At 42.0% G+C, this 23,817-nt stretch overlaps 1 protein-coding gene across 13 annotated transcripts in view; it reads right to left on the bottom strand.

The window, feature by feature from the left end:
- LOC145547347 (tubulin alpha-1C chain-like) overlaps positions 1-23,817 on the bottom strand; it is a 92,902-nt gene that overhangs the window by 13,908 nt on the left and 55,177 nt on the right. For 5 of the 13 annotated variants that reach the window (XM_081596726.1, XM_081596722.1, XM_081596724.1 and 2 more), the window contains one exon: positions 10,293-10,355. The exons of the other annotated variants lie outside the window; for them this stretch is intronic. The gene's annotated coding sequence lies outside the window, so the exon portion shown is untranslated. The remainder of the gene's footprint in view (positions 1-10,292; positions 10,356-23,817) is intronic. 13 annotated transcript variants of the gene reach the window in all.

A 23,817-nucleotide genomic window follows, 5' to 3' on the forward strand; every position in this document is an offset into this window, starting at 1 on the left:
CATTGGAAGGACTGATGCTGAAGCTGAAGCTCCAATACTTTGGCAACCTGATGTGAAGAAGTGACTCATTGGAAAAGACCCTGATGCTGGGAAGGATTGAAGGTAGGAGGAAAAGGGGATGACAGAGGATGAGATGGTTGGATTGTATCATCCACTCAATGGACATGAGTTTGAGCAAACTCAGGGAGATAGAGAAGAACATGGAAGCCGGGCATGCTGCAGTCCATGGGGTCGCAAAGAGTTGGACACAACTGAGCAACTGAACAGAAGAGAATGTGCAATCTAGAAAAAATGGTATAGATGATCTTATTTGCAAAGCAGAAATAGACAGAGACATAGAGAACAAATACATGCATACCAAAGGGAAAAGGGGGCGGGATGAGAGGAACTGGGAGATTGGGATTGACACATATACACTACTGATACTATGAATAAAATAGGTAACCAATGAGAACATACTGTATAGCACAGGAAACTCTATTTAATGCACTGTGGTGACCCTAATGAGAAGGAAATCCAAAAGGGAGGGATATATGCATATGCATGGCTGATTGATTTTGCTATTCAGTATGTTAAGCAACAAACTGAGAAAAAAACGTCCTGTGGTTTTAACCCTGACAAGGGAGCCAATGTAGCATGCAAAACAGTGGTGACATGACCTGACTACCTTTTCTTAAGATCCCTCTGGTGTTGAGAACAGATTATAGGAGGGCACAGGGAGAAGCAGGATGATAACTTAGTTCAGTTCAGTCACTCAGTCGTGTCCGACTCTTTGCTACCCCATGAACCGCAGCATGCCAGGCCTCCCTGTCCATTACCAACTCCTGGAGTCCACCCAAATCCATGTCCATTGAGTCAGTGATGCCATCCAACCATCTCATCCTCTGTCGTCCCCTTCTTCTCCTGCCCTCAATCTTTCCCAGCATCAGAGTCTTTTCAAATGAGTCAGCTCTTCACATCAGGTGTCCAAAGTATTGGAGTTTCAGCTTCAACATCAGTCCTTCCAATGAACACCCAGGACTGAGCTCCTTTAGGATGGACTGGTTGGATCTGCTTGCAGTCCAAGGGACTCTCAAGAGTCTTCTCCAACACCACACTTCAAAAGCATCAATTCTTTGGCGCTCAGCTTTCTTTATAGTCCAACTCTCACATCCATACATGACCAGGGGAAAAACCATAGCCTTGACTAGACGGACCTTTGTTGACAAAGTAATGTCTCTGCTTTTCAATATTCTGTCTAGGTTGGTCATAACTTCCCTTCCAAGGAGTAAGCACCTTTTAATTCCATGGCTGTAGTCACCATATGCAGTGATTTTGGAGCCCAGAAAAATAAAGTCAGGGGGAGGGAGGTGGGAGAGGGGTTCAGGATGGGGAACACATGTAAACCCATGGCTGATTCATGTCAATGTATGGCAAAAACCACTACAATATTGTAAAGTAATTAGCCCCCAACTAAAATAAATAAATTTATTAAAAAAATAAAAAATAAAGTCAGCCACTGTTTCCACTGTTTCCCCGTCTATTTCCCATGAAGTGATGGGACCGGATGTCATGATCTTAGTTTTCTGAATGTTAAGCTTTAAGCCAACTTTTTCACTGTCCTCTTTCACTTTCATCAAGAGGCTCTTTAGTTCTTCTTCACTTTCTGTCATAAAGATGGTGTCATCTGCATATCTGAGGTTATTGATATTTCTCCCAGCTATCTTGATTCCAGCTTCTGCTTCCTCCAGCTCAGCGTTTCTCATGATGTACTCTACATATAAGTTAAATAAGCAGGGTGACAAAATACAACCTTGACATACTCCTTTTCCTATTTGGAACCAGTTTATTGTTCCATGTCCAGTTCTAACTGTTGCCTCCTGACCTGCATACAGGTTTCTCAAGAGGCAGGTCAAGTGGTCTGGTATTCCCATTCTTTCACAATTTTCCACAGTTTATTGTGATCCACACAGTCAAAGCTTTAGCATAGTCAATAAATCAAAAATAGATGTTTTTCTGGAACTCTCTTGCTTTTTTGATGATCCAGCAGATGTTGGCAATTTGATCTCTTGTTCCTCTGCCTTTTCTAAAACCAGCTTGATCATCTGGAAGTTCACAGTTCACATATTGCTGAAGCCTGGCTTGGAGAATTTTGAGCATTACTTTACTAGCGTGTGAGGTGACTGCAATTGCACGGCAGTTTGAGCATTCTTTGGCATTGCCTTTCTTTGGGATTGGAATGAAAACTGACATTTTCCAGTCCTGTGGCCACTACTGAGTTTTCCAAATTTGCTGGCATATTGAGTGCAGCACTTTCACAGCAACATCTTCCAGGATTTGAAATAGCTCAACTGGAATTCCATCACCTGCACTAGCTTTGTTCCTAGTGATGCTTCCTAAGGCCCACTTGACTTCACATTCCAGGATGTCTGACTCTAGGTGAGTGATCACACCATCGTGATTATCTGGGTCGTGAAGATCTTTTTTGTGCAGTTCTTCTGTGTATTTTTGCCACCTCTTCTTAATATCTTCTGCTTCTGTTATGTCCCTACCATTTCTGTCCTTTATTGAGCCCATCTTTCCATGAAATGTTCCCTTGGTATCTCTAATTTTCTTGAAGAGATCTCTAGTCTTTCCCAATCTGTTGTTTTCCTCTATTTCTTTGCACTGATCACTGAGGAAGGCTTTCTTATCTCTCCTTGCTATTCTTTGGAACTCTGCATTCAAATGGGTATATCTTTCTTTTTCTCCTTTGCTTTTCACTTCCCTTCTTTTCACGGCTATTTGTAAGGCCTCCTCAGAAAGCCATTTTGATTTTTTGCATTTCTTTTTCTTGGGGATGGTCTTGATCCTTGTCTCCTATACAATGTCATGAACCTCCGTCCATAGTTCATCAGGCACTCTGTCAGATCTAGTCCCTTAAATCTATTTCTCACTTCCACTGTATAGTCATAAGGGATTTGATTTAGGTCATACGTGAATGGTCTAGTGGTTTTCTCCACTTTCTTCAATTTCAGTCTGAATTGGCAATAAGGAGTTCATGATCTGAGCCACAGTCCGCTCCCGGTCTTGTTTTTGCTGACTGTATAGAGCTTCTCCATCTTTGGCTGCAAAGAATATAATCAATCTGATTTTGGTGTTGACCATCTGGTGATGTCCACGTGTAGAGTCTTCTCTTGTGTTGTTGGAAGAGGGTGTTAGCTATAACCAGTGCGTTCTCGTGGCAGAACTCTATTAGCCTTTGCCCTGCTTCATTCTGTACTCCAAGGCCAATTTGCCTGTTATTCCAGCTGTTTCTTGACTTCCTACTTTTGCATTCCAGTCCCCTATAATGAAAAGGACATCTTTTCTGGGTGTTAGTTCTAGAAGGTCTGGTAGGTCTTCATAGAACTGTTCAACTTCAGCATCTTCAGCGTTACTGGTCGGGGCATAGACTTGGATTACTGTGCTATTGAATGGTTTGTCTTGGAAATGAACAGAGATCATTCTGTCGTTTTTGAGATTGCATCCAAGTACTGCATTTCAGACTCTTTTGTTGACTATGATGGCTACTCCATTTCTTCTAAGGGATTCCTGCCCACAGTAGTAGATATAATAGTCTTCTGAATTAAATTCACCCCTTCCAGTCCATCTTAGTTCCCTGATTCCTAGAATGTCGATGTTCACTCTTGCCATCTGTTTGACAACTTCCAATTTGCCTTGATTCATGGACCTAACATTCCAGGTTCCTATGCAATATTGCTCTTTACAGCATCGAACCTTGCTTCTATCACCAGTCCCATCCACAACTGGGTGTTGTTTTTGCTTTGGCTGCATCCCTTCATTCTTTCTGGAGTTATTTCTCCACTGATCACCAGTAGCATATCGGGCACCTACCGACCTGAGGAGTTCATCTTTCAGTGTCCTATCTTTTTGCCTTTTCATGCTGTTCATGGGGTTCTCAAGGCAAGAATACTGAACCGGTTTGCCATTCCCTTCTCCAGTGGACCATATTCTGTCAGACCTCTCCACCATGACCCGTCTGTCTTGGGTGGCCCCACACGGCAAGGCTTAGTTTCATTGAGTTAGACAAGGCTGTGGCCGTATGATCAGATTGGCTAGTTGTCTGTGATTGTGGTTCCGTCTGTCTGCCCTCTGATGCCCTCTCTCAGTGCCTACCGTCTTACTTGGGTTTCTCTTACCTTGGACATGGGGTATCTCTTCACGGCTGCTCCAGCAAAGTGCAGCCGCCGCTTCTTACCTTGGATATGGGGTAGCTCCTCTCGTACTGCAGTACCCTTTGAGAGATAATGGAAACTCAGACCAGAGCGGTAGTAGAAGAGGTGGCAGAAAGTGGTTACAGTTGGTTACATTCTGAAGATAGGGCCAAAATGATTTCCTGAAGGCTCACATATGAGGGGAAAGAAAAGCCAAGCATTTTTCCAGGATTTTTAGCCTGAATGAGTAAGAGATGATTTTGCCATCAACAGATGCAAAGTGTTGGGAATGGGGCAGGCTTGGAAGGGGATGTTATCAGGGGTTTGCCTTTGGTGATGTTAAATCTAGACGTTGAGATGTCCATGTAGAGGTGGAGATGCTCAGGACATAGCTAGAAATGACAGTCTGGATCTCAAGGGAGAGAGATGTGGGTAGAGATACACATCTAAGTGCCATCCTAAAGGCATGACATGGGGCGAGATCACTAAGGAAATAAGTATAGAAATGGGAGAGAAGAGGACCAAGGATTGAGCTCTGGGAGAGGAGGCAGATCCCATGAAGGACACTGAGAAGGAACAGTCAATGAGTTAGGAGGAAACCTGAGAGTGTGAAGTCCTGGAAACCAAGGAAGGAATGATCAGCAGTGTCATATGCTACCATCAGGCCAAACGAGATGAGAACTCAAAAATGACCAAGGATTTAGCCACACAGAAGTCACTAGTAACCTGGATGGGGATAGTTCAGTGTGGTGATTGAAAAATAATAGGCATTTAGTTTGGGGGAGAATGGATACATGTATATGTATGGCTGAATCCCTTCCCTGTTCACCTGAAACTATCAGGACATTGTTAACTGGCTATACCCCAATATAAAATTAAAAATAAAAAAATATTAATATGCATTTTATTTTTAGATTCTGTTTTCATTTGATTCATTAACAAAATACTTTTATTTTTCTTCCTCTAACTCCCTATTTCCTCACATTCAAGTAGATTGCCCCTGAGGAATCACACTATCTTTAAGGGCTTTATAGTCCTGATTACCTTGTTTTGGATTCTGGCATTTTTTGCTTTCTAGCAAATTTCAAATTTCTAGCAAATTTTGCTTCAGCAAATTTCTTAATATCTCTGAGTTACCTCCCTTATAAAATGGAGATAATGTATAACTCACAGGTCGATACACTGTTGTAGGGACTAAATGAGATATATAATACAGCGTACATACATCTAGTAAAGCACCAAGTGGTACTAAGGTGGTGGTGGTGGTAGACAAATTCAGAGATAAAGATGCATCTTCTTGCGTCTGAAAATCATTTTAAGCATCCATATTTAAGTTGGGATCCATATTTAAGTTTTCTGCCCCCTGCTGGATTTTATTTTTGTAGCGATGGGGAATCTTTTCCCTGCGTGGACAGTTAAAATTTTAACCTTTATGTAAACAGGTCTTTATGGGTCTAAAAATTACTGAGTGAGGAGAGGCTTACTTTCTAGCTGACAGTTTTCAGAACTGATCACAAACATATTGAGTTATTAACAGAGAGCCAGTGCTCTGCCATTTTTGGCACGATAACTCTGGACAGGCACTCCTCCTTGGACCCCAAGCTTTGTGTGTGCAGTATGAGGGGCATGGACAGGGCCATCTCTAAGGCCTCTTCCAGCCCTAATATTCTGAAATACTCTGGCTTGAGACTTCTGCTGTACATGTGAGTTGTACAAAAATGAGCAAAGTTGAAAACATGCTTCAGTCAGGGTCTTTTAGAATCACCAGTACATTAGAAATGGCAACCCACTCCAGTGTTCTTGCCTGGAGAATCCCAGGGATGGGGGGGCCTGGTGGGCTGCCGTCTATGGGGTTGCACAGAGTCGGACACGACTGACGCGACTTAGCAGCAGCAGCAGCAGCACATTAGATACATTCTTATATATATGGGACTTTTGTTGGAGTCTTACAATGCTTTAGGGAAAGAAGCGCTGAATACCTACTCCAGCTCAGGGAAGCTTGGGCTTTATGTCACCATATATAGGATCCACATATAGTAAAGATAAGTAAATTCAGATACAACCAAACCTTGGGTTTTTTAGTCTGTTTTCTCTGCTAGGCTACCAGTAATACTGAAGAACTTATTTCTGTCCAGTTACAAATTACATGTTACAAATAACGTATAGGGATATTTTGTGCTCATATAGCAATTTAGAACAAAATATTTCCTGTTCCAATTGTGCCTTCGGCACTCAGCTTTCTTTATAGTCCAACTCTCACATCCATACATAACTACTGGAAAAACCATAGCTTTGACTGAACGGACCTTTGTTGACAAAGTAATGTCTCTGCTTTTTAATGTGCTGTCTAGGTTGGTCATAACTTTTCTTCCAAGGAGTAAGCATCTTTTAATTTCATGGCTGCAGTCACCATCTGCAGTGATTTTGGAGCCCCCCAAAATAAAATCAGCCACTTTTCCACTGTTTCCCCATCTATTTGCCATGACGTGATGGGACCAGATGCCATGATCTTAGTTTTCTGAATGTTGAATTTTAAGCCAACTTTTCACTCTCCTCTTCCACTTTCATCAAGAGGCTCTTTAGTTCTTCTTTGCTTTCTGCCATAAGGGTTGTGTCATCTGAGGTTCTTGATATTTTTCCCAGCAATCTTGATTCCAGCTTGTGCTTCATCCAGCCCAGCGTTTCTCATGATGTACTCTGCATATAAGCTAAATAAGCAGGGTGACAATATACAGTCTTGACATATTCCTTTTCCTATTTGGAACCAGTCTGTTGTTCTATGTCCAGTTCCATGTCCAGAGCACTGAAGAATTGATGCTTTTGAATGGTGGTGTTGGAGAAGACTCTTGAGAGTCCCTTGGACAGCAAGGAGATCCAACTAGTCCATCCTAAAGGAAATCAGTCCTGAATATTCATTGGAAGGACTGATGCTGAAGCTGAAGCTCCAATACTTTGGCCACCTGATGTGAAGAACTGACTCATTTGAAATGATTCTGATGCTGGGAAAGACTGAAGGCGGGAGGAGAAGGGGATGACAGAGGATGAGATGGTTGGATGGCATCACCGACTCAATCAACATGAGTTTGAGTAAACTCTGGGAGTTGGCGATGGAGAGAGGCCTGGCAAGCTACAGTCCATGGGATCACAAAGAGTTGGACACGACTGAGCAACTGAACTGAACAGTGCCTTGGAAAAGTTTTCAAAAATAGGTTTTTAACAAGGATATTTATTTGGAACTGTGGGAAATAAGGTCTTGAGACTTGGAATAATTTACTCTGAACCACAAGAGGTGGAACCCAGAACAAATGCCTAAAATGGCAGTTGCCTCTTTTACTTCTTGGCCCTATATTAGCCTGCTACTGGCTCTAGTTCACAAGGAAAGGACATCCTGGAAGTCATCCATTGAATTTTTCTTAAGGCAAGGCTAATATAATATGAAAAAGAGAATCTGTCCTACTTTCAAGACCTCCAAAGGACAGGTGAGACTCCTCGCAGTTATGTTCAACCACCTTCTTTATGATAAGCATTTTTAAAATCTTGGGACTTCCCTGGCCCTCCAATGGTTAAGACTCTGTGCTCCCAATGCAGGGGGCATGGGAGCCCTCTCCATAAAATAATAATAAATAAAATGTATGTATTTTGAAGCATTTTTTTCCCTTCTTCTCTTTTACCCCTTGTAAATTATCTTATAGGTAATATGGGAAAAATCCTCCTCAGGTCCTTTAACTTTCACTTACTGTTCTTTCTCTGCAAATATTCACAACCTTCATAACTTACTTATACACTCTTTTGAATTTCTCCTCCCTCATGACTGGAGCAGGGTTTTGGCCTTCTCTTCCATTAGGACTTTATGTGAAATGCAAGCTCCATTCTGTGAGACTACCACAGAAGACTGGCTTTCATCTCTGAAATTTCACATTTTATTTCCACTGAGACATCACATGGCTTTTTCGAACCTGCCTTATAATCTGTAAAAATATTGTATTTCGGGGTCGTTTCCTCACAGTGACCAAATGAAGCAACTGAGTAGGCTGTGTTTCCCCTGTATTCCCATTTTATATCCCAGAGCCAATCCTTCTTACCTTAAGCTTTTTCTGATCTTTCCTGTAACTAATAACCACTTCCTTGATTCTCCTCCCCTGTCCCTTCAGGATAGACAGGTAATATACTCTTGCAGAAAATTAAAAAGAATTACTCACATTCTCCAATCATCTATATTATTATTCCAGTAAGTAGACCATATCCTGGAGTCTGGAACTCTTTTCTATTTATAGCAATGTTTATTTAATAATTTTATTTATTCATGTACCTAAAAAGTCCCTGGCAGCCCAAAGTGGAAAGGCCCCTGAGAAACTTCTTTCCTTGTGACTGTACCTTCTTGCCAGCAGCTGAGATGGTGGGGGGTTTACTCAGAGACTGTGAATCTTAGGATAATCTTTCCTCTTTCACTTTCCTGGTATCTTTTTACCTCCTCCCAGGACACAGAGCCGGCCGTTTTCAAATACACCAAGTAGCTGTGTTTTCCTACCTAATTAGTCCAGTAGTACCTCAATTCGAGGGAGTACCACTGCATAAACTGTACACAGTTGGGAAATTTAGAGATAAACAGTCTCGTGTTACTCAGGTGAAAAAGTGAAGTGAAAGTGTGAGACCCCATGGACTACAGTACCCCAGGCCCCCCGTCCATGGAATTCTCCAGGCAAGAATATTGGAGTGGGTTGTCATTCCTTTCTCCAAGGAAATCTTCCTAACCCAGGGATCAAACCCGGGTCTCCTTCATTACAGGCAGGTTCTTCACTGTCTGAGCCACCAGGGAAACCCATAATTAGTTTAATTTGGTGGAAACATTTGGCCTTTTCCAGTATCTGTTTCTCTCACTTCAAGTCAGTGGGCTGCTCCCTGATCTGAACCCCATATCATTCTTTTGTAATACTAATCCTCCTACTCATTGGTGTGTGACAGAGCTACTAGAGCCAACAATTTAGATTTTTAGGAATTTGGTGAGCCAGTTAGACATCGCATTGGCAGCTTGAAATCAGCAATGCTGGATGTACTTACATCATGGAAATTGGTGTATACTACAAATTAGGCTCTCACCTCCACTCTCAGCTGGTTGTTAACCATTTTCCATTGCCCCTACTTCCACTCTAGTCCAAATCGGGACATTTCTCTTAGTTCTTTAGCACTCTGACATAAAAAAATGACTTATTTTTTTTTTTGGTCTCAGAGCTTGATTTGTTCCTCTCCTCAGAGCCAGCCAAAGCCCAGAAGCCCAACTTGGCTTCTCCTCCCAATTTCAGCTTTTGGGATTACGAAAGGGTTACTTCTTAGCCCCTCCAATCCCAGTCAACATCTTCTTTTCCAATCCTTTTGTTTCTTGGATTATAAAAGCCCCCACGTCCTGTTTAGCCACACTCCATCCCAGCATCCCACCTCCAGGACCAGCTTCCACTCTCAGGATGAAGAGTTTCCTTCACTTTTTTACCTGTCACAGTAAGTCTATGAGGTTATGAGGTAGAAACTACTGTTGCCTCCACTTTACAGAAGAGAAAATTGAGGCTCACGGATTGAAGTAACTTATCTAAAGGCACATGCTGACCCATGGTGCCTGCAGTCCAGCCTTCCTCTCTGGGATCCTCAGCCCTTTCCTCAGGAGGTTGGTTTTAAGGCTCTCATTTCTTAACCACTGTTCTTCTCTCTAAAAACATCCATATGAAACCACTTTTATATCTACAACTTTAATTACATGTTTATTTCTCCAAATCATCCAAACCTGTAATGATCCCATTCAGTTATAAGAACACAATGAAGGAAAGAGGCTGGTACAGAGTTCTAACAGACATGGGCCGTACTCAGAACTCTATTTTTACAGCACTTTAATATTTTGATCCTCTAGTCTGTGTTCTTTTTTCCTTACCCTCCAGCAATTTTTTGTTGCAATATAGTCAGGAATATAAACCATTTAGAAACTCTGGAAGGTCTTTGCTTGTTTCTGATCGATCAAGAGTTCCTCATTTAAAATTACATACCTCTTTGTTTTGGTAAGCTGTGGTCCCTACTGACCTTGTAAATGGGTTATGTGGAACAGCCTGTAACTACAAAAATCAGCTTGCTTACCCTGTTCCCTCAGCAGCTTCGTTTATTTGTACTGAACCCAAGGGACAGAGCCAGGTTCACACACTGTGGGAAAAAGAAAAAGAGGAAGAAATTCTTTGTGTTCAAAACAAAGAAACAAATTTTACATTCAGGCTGCTCTTTCCCTTTATTGTGCCTGAAACAACTGATAGTAAACCACAGTTGTTTCAAAGAGGAAAAAAAATAACCTGGAATGTAGGTCACCTAACAAGCTATGAAACCTGTTTCCTTGATGCTGGTTTGCTTAACTGAATTGAGGGGTTTCATGGCCTCTGATCAGGGCCCAGGGAGCCTGCAATGGACTGAATGTATTCCGTCCCCCGCCCCTCTCCAACCGACCCCGACCTAATTCATATGTTGAAATCCTAACCTTCACTCTATGGTTATTTGGAAATGGGGCTAAGGGGGAATAATTAGGTCATGAGGTGGAGCTCTCATAAATGGAATTAATGCCCTTATAAAAGGGACCCAGAGATCTCTCTTGCCATTTGAGAGGATACAAGGATAAAATGGCAGTCTACAACTGGGAAGAGGGTCTGCACTGAAATTTGACAACGCTGGCACCCTGAACTTGGACTTCCAGCCTCCATAACTGTGAGAAATAGATTTCTATTGTTAATAAGCCACCTGTTTATGGGATTTTGTTACAGCAGACTGAACAAAGCCACAGCCTAACCCCAAGCACATTGTTGTGTGTGTGCTATGTTGCTTCAGTCATGTCCGATTCTTTGTGACCCAAGGACCCAAGGACCACAGACTCCTCTGTCCATGGGATTCTCCAGTCAAGAATACTAGAATGGGTTGCCATATCCTCCTCCAAGGGTTTTTCCTGACCCAGGGATTGAACCCATGTCTCTTCTGTCTCCTGAACTGGCAGGTGGGTTCTCTACCACTAGTGCTACCTGGGAAACCCAAGCACATTGTTATGGAAGTCAAAGAAGATGAAGTCGTCCAAGTACAAGAAAAACTGAACTCATGACTGAGTTCAGTCGCTCAGTCATGTCTGACTCTTTGCAACCCCATGGACTGCAGCTTGCCAGGCCTCCCTGTCCATCACCAACTCCCGGAGCTTACTCAAACTCATGTCCATCCAGTTGGTGATGCCATCCAACCATCTCATTTTCTGTCGTCTCCTTCTCCTCCTGCCTTCAATCTTTTCCAGCATCAGGGTCTTTTCAAATGAGTCAGTTCTTCACATCAAGTGGCCAAAGTATTGGAGTTTCAGCTTCAGCATCAGTCCTTCCAATGAATATTCAGGACTGATTTCCTTTAGGATGGACTGGTTGGATCTCTTGCTGTCCACGGGACTCTCAAGAGCCTTCTCTAACACCACAGTTCAAAAGCATCAATTCTTTGGCGCTCAGCTTTCTTTATACTCCAACTCTCACATCCATACATGATTACCGGAAAAACCATAGCTTTGACTATATGGACCTTTGTTGGCAAAGTACTATCCCTAAAGCTTTTTAATATGCTGTCTAGGTTGAAAGTAGTGGTTATTTATTAAAGCTTAGACAGCAACAATGACAGGAAAACAATAGAATGGGAAAGACTAGAGATCTCTTCAAGAAAATCAGAGGTACCAAGAGAACATTTCATGCAAAGATGGGCACAATAAAGGACAGAAATGGTAGGGACTTAACAGAAGAGAAGATATTAAGAAGAGGTGGCAAGAATACACAGAAGAACTATAAACAAAGATCTTCATGACCCAGATAACCACAATGGTGTGATCACTCACCTAGACCCAGACATCCTGGAATGCAAAGTCAAGTGGGCCTTAGGAAGCATCACTATGAACAAAGCTAGTGGAGGTGATGGAATTCCAGTTGAGGTATTTCACATCCTAAAAGATGATGCTGTGAAAGTGCTGCAATCAGTATGCCAGCAAATTTGGAAAACTCAGTAGTGGCCACAGGACTGGAAAAGGTCAGTTTTCATTCCAATCCCAAAGAAAGGCAATGCCAAAGAATGTTCCAACTACCGCATAATTGCACGCATCTCACACACTAGCAAAGTAATGCTCAAAATTCTCCAAGCCAGGCTTCAACAGTACATGAACCAGAGAAACCAGAGATCAAACTGCCAACATCCACTGGATCACCGAAAAAGCAAAACATCTACTTCTGAAAAGTAGTTCCATGAAGTTTTTCTTCCAGAAAAACATCTACTTCTGCTTTTTTGACTATGCTAAAGCCTTTGACTGTGTGGATCACAACAAACTGTGGAAAATTCTTAAAGAGATGGGAATACCAGACCACCTGACCTGCCTCCTGAGAAATCTGTACGCAGGTCAGGAAGCAACAGTTAGAACTGGACATGGAACAACTGACTGGTTCCAAATAGGAAAAGGAGTACATCAAGGCTACATATTGTCACACTGCTTATTTAACTTCTATGCAGAGTACATCATGTGAAATGCTGGGCTGGATGAAGCACAAGCTGGAATCAAGATTGCTGGGAGAAATATCAATAACCTCAGATATGCAGATAACACCACCCTTATGACAGAAAGTGAAGAAGAACTAAAGAGCCTTTTGATGAAAGTGGAAGAGGAAAGTGAAAAAACTGGCTTAAAACTGAACATTCATCCTGGAGAAGGAAATGGCAACCCACTCCAGTGTTCTTGCCTGGAAAATCCCATGGACAGAGAGGAGCCTGGTAGGCTACAGTCCATGGGGTTACGAAGAGTCAGATACGACTGAGCGACTTCACTTCACTTCACTTCAACTTCCTTTTGGAATGAAATCTGGCAGTTTTATATAAGAATATTCATACCCAATTATTTCTGACCCAAAGTCTCATTCCTAAAATGTATCCTTAGGAAATTATCTAAATGAAAAAATATTGTATGCTGAAAGAAAAAAAAACAAAACTCAACATTCAGAAAACTAAGATTGTGGCATCTGGTCCCATCACTTCATGGCAAACAGATGGGGAAACAATGGAAACAGTGACAGACTTTATTTTCTGTCTGTGATAAAATCACTGCAGATGGTGACTGCAGCCATGAAATTAAAGACACTTGCTCCTTGGAAGAAAAGCTATGACCAATCTAGAAAGCATATTAAAAAGCAGAGACATTACTTTGCCAACAAAGGTCTGTCTAGTCAGACTCCTGGTTTTTCCAGGAGTCATGTATGGATGTGAGAGTTGGACTATAAAGAAAGCTGAGTGCCGAAGAATTGATGCTTTTGAACTGTGGTGATGAAGAAGACTCCTGAGAGTCCGTTGGACTTCAAGGAGATCAAACCAGTCCATCCTAAAGGAGATCAGTCCTGAGTGTTCATTGAAAGGACTGATGCTGAAGCTCAAACTCCAATACTTTGGCCACCTGATACGAAGAACTGACTCATTTGAAAAGACCCTGATGCTGGGAAAGATTGAAGGCAGGAGAAGGGAATGACAGAGGATGAGATGGTTGGATGGCATCACCAACTGGATGGACATGAGTTTGAGTAAGCTCCGGGAGTTAGTGATGGACAGAGAAGCCTGGCATGCTGCAGTCCATGGGGTCACAAAGAGTCGGACACAACTGAGTGACTCAACTGACTGAGACAGCAACAGAATCATTCTGACCTCTAGAGACAAAGACAGAGTAAAATGCAAAGTGAAAGATGCTGGCAGGTTGGGGAGGCAAAGATTAGAATAACAACCTATTGAAGTAACAACTTTATTGACTCCTCAGCGACAAGAATGTGAACTCTCAAATCCATTATAACTACTAGGAACTGGGAATTCTGGTTTTTAGTGTGAATAGATAACATGACTTTTGATAAGGTCCCTTCCTGTATTGCATCTGAGTTTCCCCACTGGCAGTGTGAGGATAATAACTGATCTAAAAGAGATCTCTGAATAAGTAGATTCCTGGATTGAGGGTTGGGAGATCTAGATTCTAGTTCTAGCACAACTTACTGAATGGATCTTAGTTTCATCATTTGTAAAATAAAACATAGCTTCTAAGTTTCCTTATACAATTTAGTTACTTTACATAGTGCCCTGAAAACATAAAAGATTTTCTAGAAATGCAAAATTACATTATTCTTTGTTTTATACAACATATATTTATCTGGCCCCTAGTGTGTACTAAGCACTGTACTAGGAATTAAGGAAAAGACAAAGCCTCTGAGGAGATCATACTGCATTTGGGGAAGAGAAGTGACATAGGAAGAAAAATGATATCTAGTGAGGATGCTAGAGAGTAATGAGTGCTGTTTTACTAATGTGGCACGAAGGCCTCTCTGACTTGAAGGAAGAGCTGAGCCATGTGACTATCTGGGGGAAGAGCGTTCCAGGCAGAGGAAATGCTGGAGAGTAAGAATGAGGGAAAAAGCAGTAGAAAAGGTTAGAGAGAGAGTAGAGTCCAGACTGTGTAGGTCCTTAGAGGCTACCATAAGGAATTTGGCTTTTTCTCTGCATGAGGTTGGAAGTCATTGGCCCAACGTCATGATAAAATTAGTCTTTGTTTTAACAGGGTCACTCAGGCCTTTACGCTTAGAATAGACTCTAGGGAGGTAAGAATGGAAGCAGGTGACCAATTAAGCGGCTACTGTAATAATCTGAGCAGGAACCCAGGGCAGCAGCAGAGGAGATGATGAGATGTGGCCTGATTCTGGTTAGGAGTTTCTGATGGATTGGATGTGGGTTGTGAGAAAACATTCAAGAATGACCCCCCTAACCGGGGCTTCCCAGGTGGTCCAATGGTTAAGAATCCACCTTGCAGTGCATGGACACGGGTTTGATCCCTGATCTGGGAAGACCCCACATGCCACAGGGAACTAAGTCCATGTGCCACAACTATGGAGCCCATGCTCTAGTGCCCTCAAGCCACAACTGGGGAGCTGACAGGCCCTAGAGCCCATGCTCTGCAACAAGAGAAGCCACCACAATGAGAAGCCCATACACTGCAACTAGAGAAAGCCCATGCAGCAACAAAGACCCAGTGCAGCCAAAAATAAATATATAAAATAAAACTGTAAAACTTTAAGAGTGACCCCAAGGGTTTGGGTCTGAACAACTGGAAAAGTGGAGTTGATACTAAGATGAGGAACAGTTTGGAAGGAGCAGGTCTAAGGATGGTAAGGAACAGGAAGTTCATGGTTTGCTTTGAACACGGTGAGGATGAGATGCCAATCAGATATCAAGTGGAGAACTTAAGGAGGCAATGAATCAATATGCGTAAGAATCCTAGGGTGGAAAGGGACCAGGACTTCCAACACGAATCCTCAAGTTTCTACATTAGGGAATCTAACCTCGGTAGAAGTAGGAGTGCTTGACAACAGCCGAGTGGCAGAAAAGGATACTGAGACTCAAAATCATCTTGAGGAAAGAAGTCTAGACTAGAGATGCATTTTAAGATATTTCAAGTGTTAATACATTTCAAGTAATTTTTTTTAAAGTGTATGTTGCTGTTTCTTTTCTTTCTTTAATATTTATTTATTTTGGCTGCTGCTGCTGCTGCTGCTAAGTCATGTCAGTTGTGTCCAATTCTGTGCGACCCCATAGACAGCAGCCACCAGGCTCCCCCGTCCCTGGGATTCTCCAGGCAAGAACACTGGAGTGGGTTGCCATTTCCTTCTCCAATGCATGAAAGTGAAAGTGAAGTCGCTCGGTTGTGTCCAACTCTTAGTGACCCCATAGACTGCAGCCTACCAGGCTCCTCCGTCCATGGGATTTTCCAGGCAAGAGTACTGTAGTGGCAGTGCCATTGTCTTCTCCGATTTTGGCTGCACTAGGTCTTAGTGACAGCATGCAGGATTTTTAGTTGCGGCACATGGGATCTAGTTCCCTGACCAGGGATCGAATCAGGGCTCCCTGCGTTAGGAACTTAGTGTGTTAGCTGCTAGACCACCAGGGAAGTGCCAAGGCCCCATGTACTGACATGAGACCACATATTGTGCTCCTGTACAAACTGGAACTGGAGACTGTAAGCCCATTACAGTTTAGCCATCCAAGGAATTTGATCTGAAAGAGCTAGTTTCCTCTATGCCTGAGTTAGAACACAACTAATCTGCCTCATTCCCTTATGTCCCAATTTGGCATATGCAAACCTAAGATTCTGGACAGTGTCAATGAAAAATTAATCAATCTAAGAAAGGAATGGAAAATTTTATTTGAGCCAAATTTGAGGATCACAACCCAGAAAGCACAATTCAGAAAGCTCTGAGAACTCTTCTGTCCATTAGAAGTCAAGGCACAATTATGTAAGTTTTTTGAGACAGAGGGCTGTACACTAAATGAAGTATTACTGACAGTTTACATGATCTAGATCTAGGTGTCATTGTGGTGGGTCATGTGTCCCCTTACAAGCTCAAGAAGGAATGTTATCTTTTAAGGAGTTGTCTTGCTGATGCTAGGAGAAGGCTTCTTTTTATGGTTGAGCAGGTATTCCTGCTGACGGGGGAGGTTTAGTCAGTCATGATGCAGATACACAACGCACAGTGGGAGGGGAGGACAACAGGCAGAAAGAATTTTTTATGTTTAGATTTTTCTTGTCTTGACATAAAATATGAATGTTATTTCACAACAGTTTATAAGTAATCCCAATAGAAGCATCAAATTTTAGAGGTGTTCACAATGGAGAATTTGTAGAAATTAGTGTCTAATTGGATTGGAGAATGAGGGATAGGAAAAGGCTCTGTATTTCCTATCTCTGGAGCCTAGGTTGGCAATCATAATAGGAAATACCAGAGGAGGTGGGGGTGGGGGTTACTTCTGTTTATTTATTTATTTATTTATTTTTATAAGAGGCTGAAGCTAGATTGCTTTTGGCCTTCCAGTAGAGAGTTTTGGACACCATCAGAACAAACAAGTAGGTTTAGTAGGTAAGGGGGTCTGTATCTGGAGCTCAAGAATGATTTAAAGTACCATTGTTTCTATGTGATCAATTTTGTAAACTGTTAAATTATATAAATCAACCCATAGAAGTAGCTCATTGTGCTTTCCACGTTTACAGAGAGACACAAGAACTTAAGCTAATTTATCACCTTCCTCAAAGACTTAACTTCTCTCAGTCTTCACCCCTCACTGCTGTATGACTTATCCATCTTTTACTCCTCCTTTCCCACTGAAAGAGGTGCCCCCAATTGCTTCTGTATCCTTCAAGCTCCTAATCTTCATCTACCTGTTCACTTCCAGCAGGTAACCTATATTCCTAATGTAGTGATGGGATTAAAGGATTCAATCTGAGCTCCAATAGCTTTCATCCCATCCTCCACATAATGTCTGTCTTTCTTGTTCCTTATATTATCCTCCCGCTTATTTCACTAAGGTCTCCTCCAATTTTAATACTAATCCCACCCACTTGGGCCCTAGTTTATATTCCTGCTGACAGCCTCCGTGAACTTGCTTTATTAACCCCTTTGCTTGACCCTTAGTTCTCTTTGTTTACACAAATTACTCCTAAACCACCATAGTGTCATTTCCTGTTTGAGTTACTATCCTATATCTCTTCTCTTTTATTCAAATTTGTGGGTTTTTCCATCCGCCCATTTACTTCTTAGCTTTAATAAGTATTCCCACCCCACTGACCCCAGTGGGGTCAATTTTTCCATTTTAAGCATCCCACCATCCAATCACCATCTCCACCTTTCCAGTAAGAGAAAACCAATCCCAACAATCCCTTAAGGAGACTGAGAGACGCCAATCTTGCTACCATTTCACTGTCCTTTACCCTCATATGTCCTCACACCTCTCCTTGCACAGTGCATCACTATAATCTCACACTCTTGCTTACACCTGCAACTCCGTAGTTCCATTTTCTTTGTCATGTTCACTTAGCAAAACTTCAAACCTAATTAAATCTCTACCTACCCCATGCCTACAGGCATGGCTGTGGCAGGCTGACAGATCCACTTAAAATTCATGATCACTAACCTCCAGGGGGCCTTCCATTGCTTAGCAGTAATATTGTATTTCCCTAAGTCCCTTCACTTTCCCATTCTCCTAAACATTTTTTTTAACATCTTCTTCAGGATCCTCAAACCGTCCAAAGTTCTCACTCTCAGTTCATAACTTTGCATCTTTATTCACTGGGAAAATAGAAGCAATCAGAAGAGGCTGTCCACAAGCTCCCAATATTATGCTTTCCTTGCTAAAACATAATTTCCAAAAAGATAAAATCATGGGACTTCCTAAGTAGTCCAGTGGCTAAGACTCCAAGCTCCCAGTGCATGGGGCTTGGGTTCAATCCCTGGTTGGGAAACGAGATTCTGCATGCTGCAACTAAGACCTGGCACAGCCAAATAAATATATTTTAAAAAGTTAAAATGATAACATATAAATATAGAATTAAACATGAGCTCAAGATTTACTGACTAAGGAACCAGTAAAATGATAAAGTTGGTGCAAAGAGCATTTAAGGAACAGGAGTTGTTATATTTCATCAGGAAAGGTACCTTAAAAATATTAGAATAAGACTGCTAGGTAGAAACAAAACTGACCAATGCCCTTCAAGAGAAAACAAAAAAAATCATAACCTGTGAGGCAAAACCATCTGTATTTCTCTCGGATGAACACTATGTGCAGCACTGTAAGTTTTCTATAAGAAACAGGATTGTTAAATATCCTAATCAGGACTTCTCCGGTAGTCCAGTGGATAAGAATCCTCCTGCCAATGCAGGGGACACAACTTTGATTCCTGACACAGGAAGATCCCACATGCTGCAGGGCAACCAAGCCATGTACCACAGCTACTGAAGCCAACCTTCTTAGAGCCTGAGCTCTGAAACAAGTGAAGCCATCCCAATGAGGAGTCTGCAGACAACAAAGAGTAGCCCCCGCTTGCCACAACTAGAGACGTGCAACGCAACGAAGACCTAGCTCAGCCAAAAATAAATATGCCTTTAAAAAATCTAAAAAAACAATTCTAATCAGTAATAAGTAGAAAGTCAAGCAAAGGTGGCTGCCCTTAGAAAATCAGACAATCCCCAGAGGGCCTGCTGGACAGAGCCCAGCTCTTCACTAAAAAGATACCCAGTAATCCTGTTAGCACGATTTCAAAATTTGGGATAATTCTTCTTAACCATTTACCTATTTGTGATTGTCCCACGCACTCCTGCCTGTCTTCTAGCTTCTGACAATAAACTGTCCATGCTCTTATTCAAGGTCAATATTTCCACTTGTATATGAAAGGCAAAGATACACCCAACTGAATTCAGAGTTCCAGAGAATAGCAAGGAGAGATAAGTAGGCCTTCTTACATGAACAATGAAAAAATGAAGAGGAAAACAATAGAGTGGGAAAGACTAGAGACTTCTTCAAGAAAACTGGAGAGATCAAGGGAACATTTCATGCAAGAATGGGCACGATAAAGAAAGAAACGGTACGGACCTAAAAGAAGTAGAAAAGACTAAGAAGTGGTGGCAAGAATTCACAGAAGAACTAAACAATAAAGGTCTTAATGACCCGGATAACCACGATGGTGTGATCACTCACCTAGACCCAGACATCCTGGAGTGTGAAGTCAAGTAGGCTTTGGGAAGCACTGCTACAAATAAAGTGAGCAATTTCAAATCTTAAAAGATGATGCTATTCAAGTGCTGCACTCAATATGCCAGCAAATTTGGAAAACTCATCAATGGCCACAGGACTGGAAAAGGTCAGTTTTCATTCCAATCCCAAAGAAGGGCATTGCCAAAAAATGATCAAACTACTGCACAATTGTGCTCATTTCACCCACTAGCAAGGTAATGCTCAAAATTCTTCAAGCTGGGCTTCAGCAGTAGGTGAACCAAGAACTTCCAGATGAACAAGCTGGGTTTAGAAAAGGTAGACGAACCAGAGATCAAATTGCCAACATTCGTTGAATCATAGAGAAAACAAGGGAATTCCAGAAAAACATTTACTTCTGCTTCATTGACTATGCTAAAGCTTTTGACTCTGTGGATCACAACCAACTATGGAAAATTCTTAAAGAGATGGGAAAAACAGAGCACCTTACTTGTCTCCTGAGAAATCTGTATGCAGGTCAAGAAGCAACAGTTAGAACCTTACATGGAACAACTGACTGGTTCCAAATTGGGAAAGGAGTACGTCCAGGCTGTATACTGTCACCCTGCTTATTTAACTTACATGCAGAGTACCTTATGTGAAATGCTGGGCTGGATGAATCACAGCTAGAATCACGATTGCCAGGAGAATTATCAACAACCTCAGATATGCAGATACCACCACTCTAATAGCAGAAAGCAAAGAGAAACTGAAGAGCCTCTTGATGAAGGTGAAAGAGGAGAGTGAAAAAGCTGGCTTGAAACTCAACATTCAAAAAACTAAGATCATGGAATCCAGTCCCATCACTAAATGGCAAATAGATGGAGGAAAAGTGGAAGCAATGACAGATTTTATTTTCTTGGGCTCCAAAATCACTGCAGATGGTGACTGCAGCCATGAAATGAAAAGACACTTGCTCCTTGGAAGAAAAGCTATGACCAACCTAGACAGCATATTAAAAAGCAAAGACATCAATTTGCTTACAAAAGTCCATATCGTCAAAGCTATGGTTTTTCCAGTAGTCACGTATGGATGTGAGAATTGGACCACAGAGAAGGCTGAGCACTGAAGAATTGATACTTTTGAATTATGGTGCTGGAGAAGACTCTTGAATCCCTTGGACAGCAAGATCAAGCCAGTCAATCCTAAAGGAAATTAACCCTGAATATTCATTGGAAGGACTGACGCTGAAGCTGAAGCTCCAAAACTTTGGCTACCTGATGCAAAGAGCCAACTCGTTAGAAAAGACCCGGATGCTGGGAAAGACGGAAGGCAAAAGGATAAGAGGGTGGCAGAGGATGAAATGGTTAGATAACATCACCAACTCAATGGACATGAATTTGAGCAAATTCTGGGAGACAGTGAAAGACAGGGGAGTCTGGCGTGCTGCAGTCCATGGGGTCATTAAGAGTTGGACACAACTTAGCAACTGAATAACAACATTATATCCCATCCACTTTTGCCCACTCAAGGATTTTACTCTAGTGATTCTCTTTTCTGTCTTCTGCATTAATTTCCCACCTCTAGTCTATGTTTTCTTTTAGCATTAAGACCTGTTCCTCCACCTCCAAAACAACCTCTCTTGATTTCACTTCTGCCTGCGGCTATTATCCCATTTCTCTCTTTATCATCATAGCAAAGAATTATGTACCACCAATACCTCCAGTTTCCTCCGCTTATTCCTGGAACCCACTGGAATCAGCCTTTAACCATCACCACTTCTCCAAAGGTCACCCATGATCCCCACTTTACCAAATCTAATGGTCAGTTCCCAGTTATTTTACTTAAAATATCAGCATCATCTGACACTGTGAAACACTTCACTTAATACTTTCTTCACTAGGTTTTTTTTCTGGTTTTCTTCCTGGCTGTAATTTCTCAGTTGCTATTGTTGTTTCCTTCTCGGTCTCCTAAACTCTTCCAACAATTCATTATTATTATTAGCTGCACCACATGGCATGTGGAACCTTAGTACCCTGACAAGGTAGCAAACTTGTGCCCCCTGCAGTAGAAGTGTGGAGTCTTAACCACTGGATCATCAAGAAAGTCCCTCCTAAACTCTTAATGTCAAGGGTTCAAGGTCTCCTTTCATTCCTATGTACAGTGACTCCTTACTCATCCAGTCTCTTGCTTTGAGGGAGGTTCGTAACATTGTACAGGAGGCAGTGATCAAGACCATGCCCAAGAAAAGGAAATGTAAAAAGGCAAAATGGCTGTCTGAGGAGGCCTTACAAAGAGCTGAGAAAAGAAGAGAAGTGAAAGGCAAAGGAGAAAAGGAAAGATATACCCATCTGAATGCACAGTTCCAAAGAATAGCAAGGAGAGATAAGAAAGCCTTCCTCAGGGATCAGTGCAAAGAAATACAGGAAAACAACAGAATGCGAAAGACTAGAGATCTCTTCAAGAAAATTAGAGATACCAAGGGAACATTTCATGCAAAGATGGGCTCAATAAAGGATAGAAATAGCAGGAACACAACAGAAGAGAAGACATTAAGAAGAGGTGGCAAGAATATACAGAGGAACTATACAAAAAAGATCTTCATGACCCAGGTAACCACGATGGCGTGATCACGCACCTAGAGCCAGACATCCTGGAATGCAAAGTTAAGTGGGCCTTAGGAAGCATCACTATGAACAAAGCTAGTGGAAGTGATGGAATTCCAGTTGAACTATTCCAAATCCTAAAAGATGATGCTGTTCAAGTGCTGCACTCATTATGCCAGCAAAGTTGGAAAACTCAGCAGTGGCCACAAGACCGGAAAAGGTCAGTTTTCATTCCAATCCCAAAGAAGGGCAATGCCAAAGAATGTTCAAACTACCGCACAATTGCACTCATCTCATACACTAGCAAAGTAATGCTCAAAATTCTCCAAGCCAGGCTTCAACAGTATGTGAACTGAGAACTTCCAGATGTTCAAGCTGGATTTAGAAAAGGCAGAGGAACCAGAGATCAAATTGCCAACATCCATTGGATCATCGAAAAAGCAAGAGAGTTCCAGAAAAACATCTACTTCTGCTTTATTGACTATGCCAAAGCCTTTGACTGTGTGGATCACAACAAACTGTGGAAGATTCTTCAAGAGATTGGAATACCAGACCACCTTACCTTCCTCTTGAGAAATCTGTATGCAGGTCAAGAAGCAACAGTTAGAACTGGACAAGGAACAACAGACTGGTTCCAAATTGGGAAAGAAGTACGTCAAGGCTGTATACTGTTACCCTGTTTATTTAACTTATATGCAGAGTATATCACGCAAAATACGAGGCTGAATGAAGCACAAGCTGGAATCAAGATTTCTGGGAGAAATATCAATAACCTCAGATACACAGATGACACCACCTTATGGCAGAAAGTGAAGAAGAACTAAAGAGCCTCTTGATGAAAGTGAAAGGAGAGTGAAAAAGTTGGCTTAAAGCTCAACATTCAGAAAACTAAGATCATGGCATCCTGTCCCATCATTTCATGGCAAATAGATGGGGAAACAGTGGAAAGAGTGGCTGACTTTATTTTTGGGGCTCCAAGATGACTGCAGATGGTGACTGCAGGCATGAAATTAAAAGACACTTACTCTTTGGAAGTCAAGTTATGACCAACCTAGACAGAATGTTAAAAAGCAGACATTATTTTGCCAACAAAGGTCCATCTAGTCAAGGCTATTGTTTTTCCATTGGTCATGTATGGATGTGAGAGTTGGACTATAAAGAAAGCTGAGCACTGAAGAATTGATGCTTTTGGACTGTGGTGTTGAAGAAGACTCTTGAGAGTCCCTTGGACTGCAAGGAGATCCAACCAGTCCATCCTAAAGGAGATCAGTCCTGGGTGTTCATTGGAAGGACTGATGTTGAAGCTGAAACTCCAATACTTTGGCCACCTGATGCGAAGAGCTGACTCATTGGAAAAGACCCTGATGCTGGGAAAGATTGAGGGCAGGAGAAGAAAGGGACGACAGAGGATGAGATGGCTGGATGGCATCACTGACTCGATGGACATGGGTTTGGGTGGACTCAGGGAGTTG

The sequence above is a fragment of the Giraffa tippelskirchi genome, chromosome 4, assembly GCF_054371585.1.
Source record: "Giraffa tippelskirchi isolate mGirTip1 chromosome 4, T2T-mGirTip1v1.2.pri, whole genome shotgun sequence".
Lineage (NCBI taxonomy): Eukaryota > Metazoa > Chordata > Mammalia > Artiodactyla > Giraffidae > Giraffa > Giraffa tippelskirchi.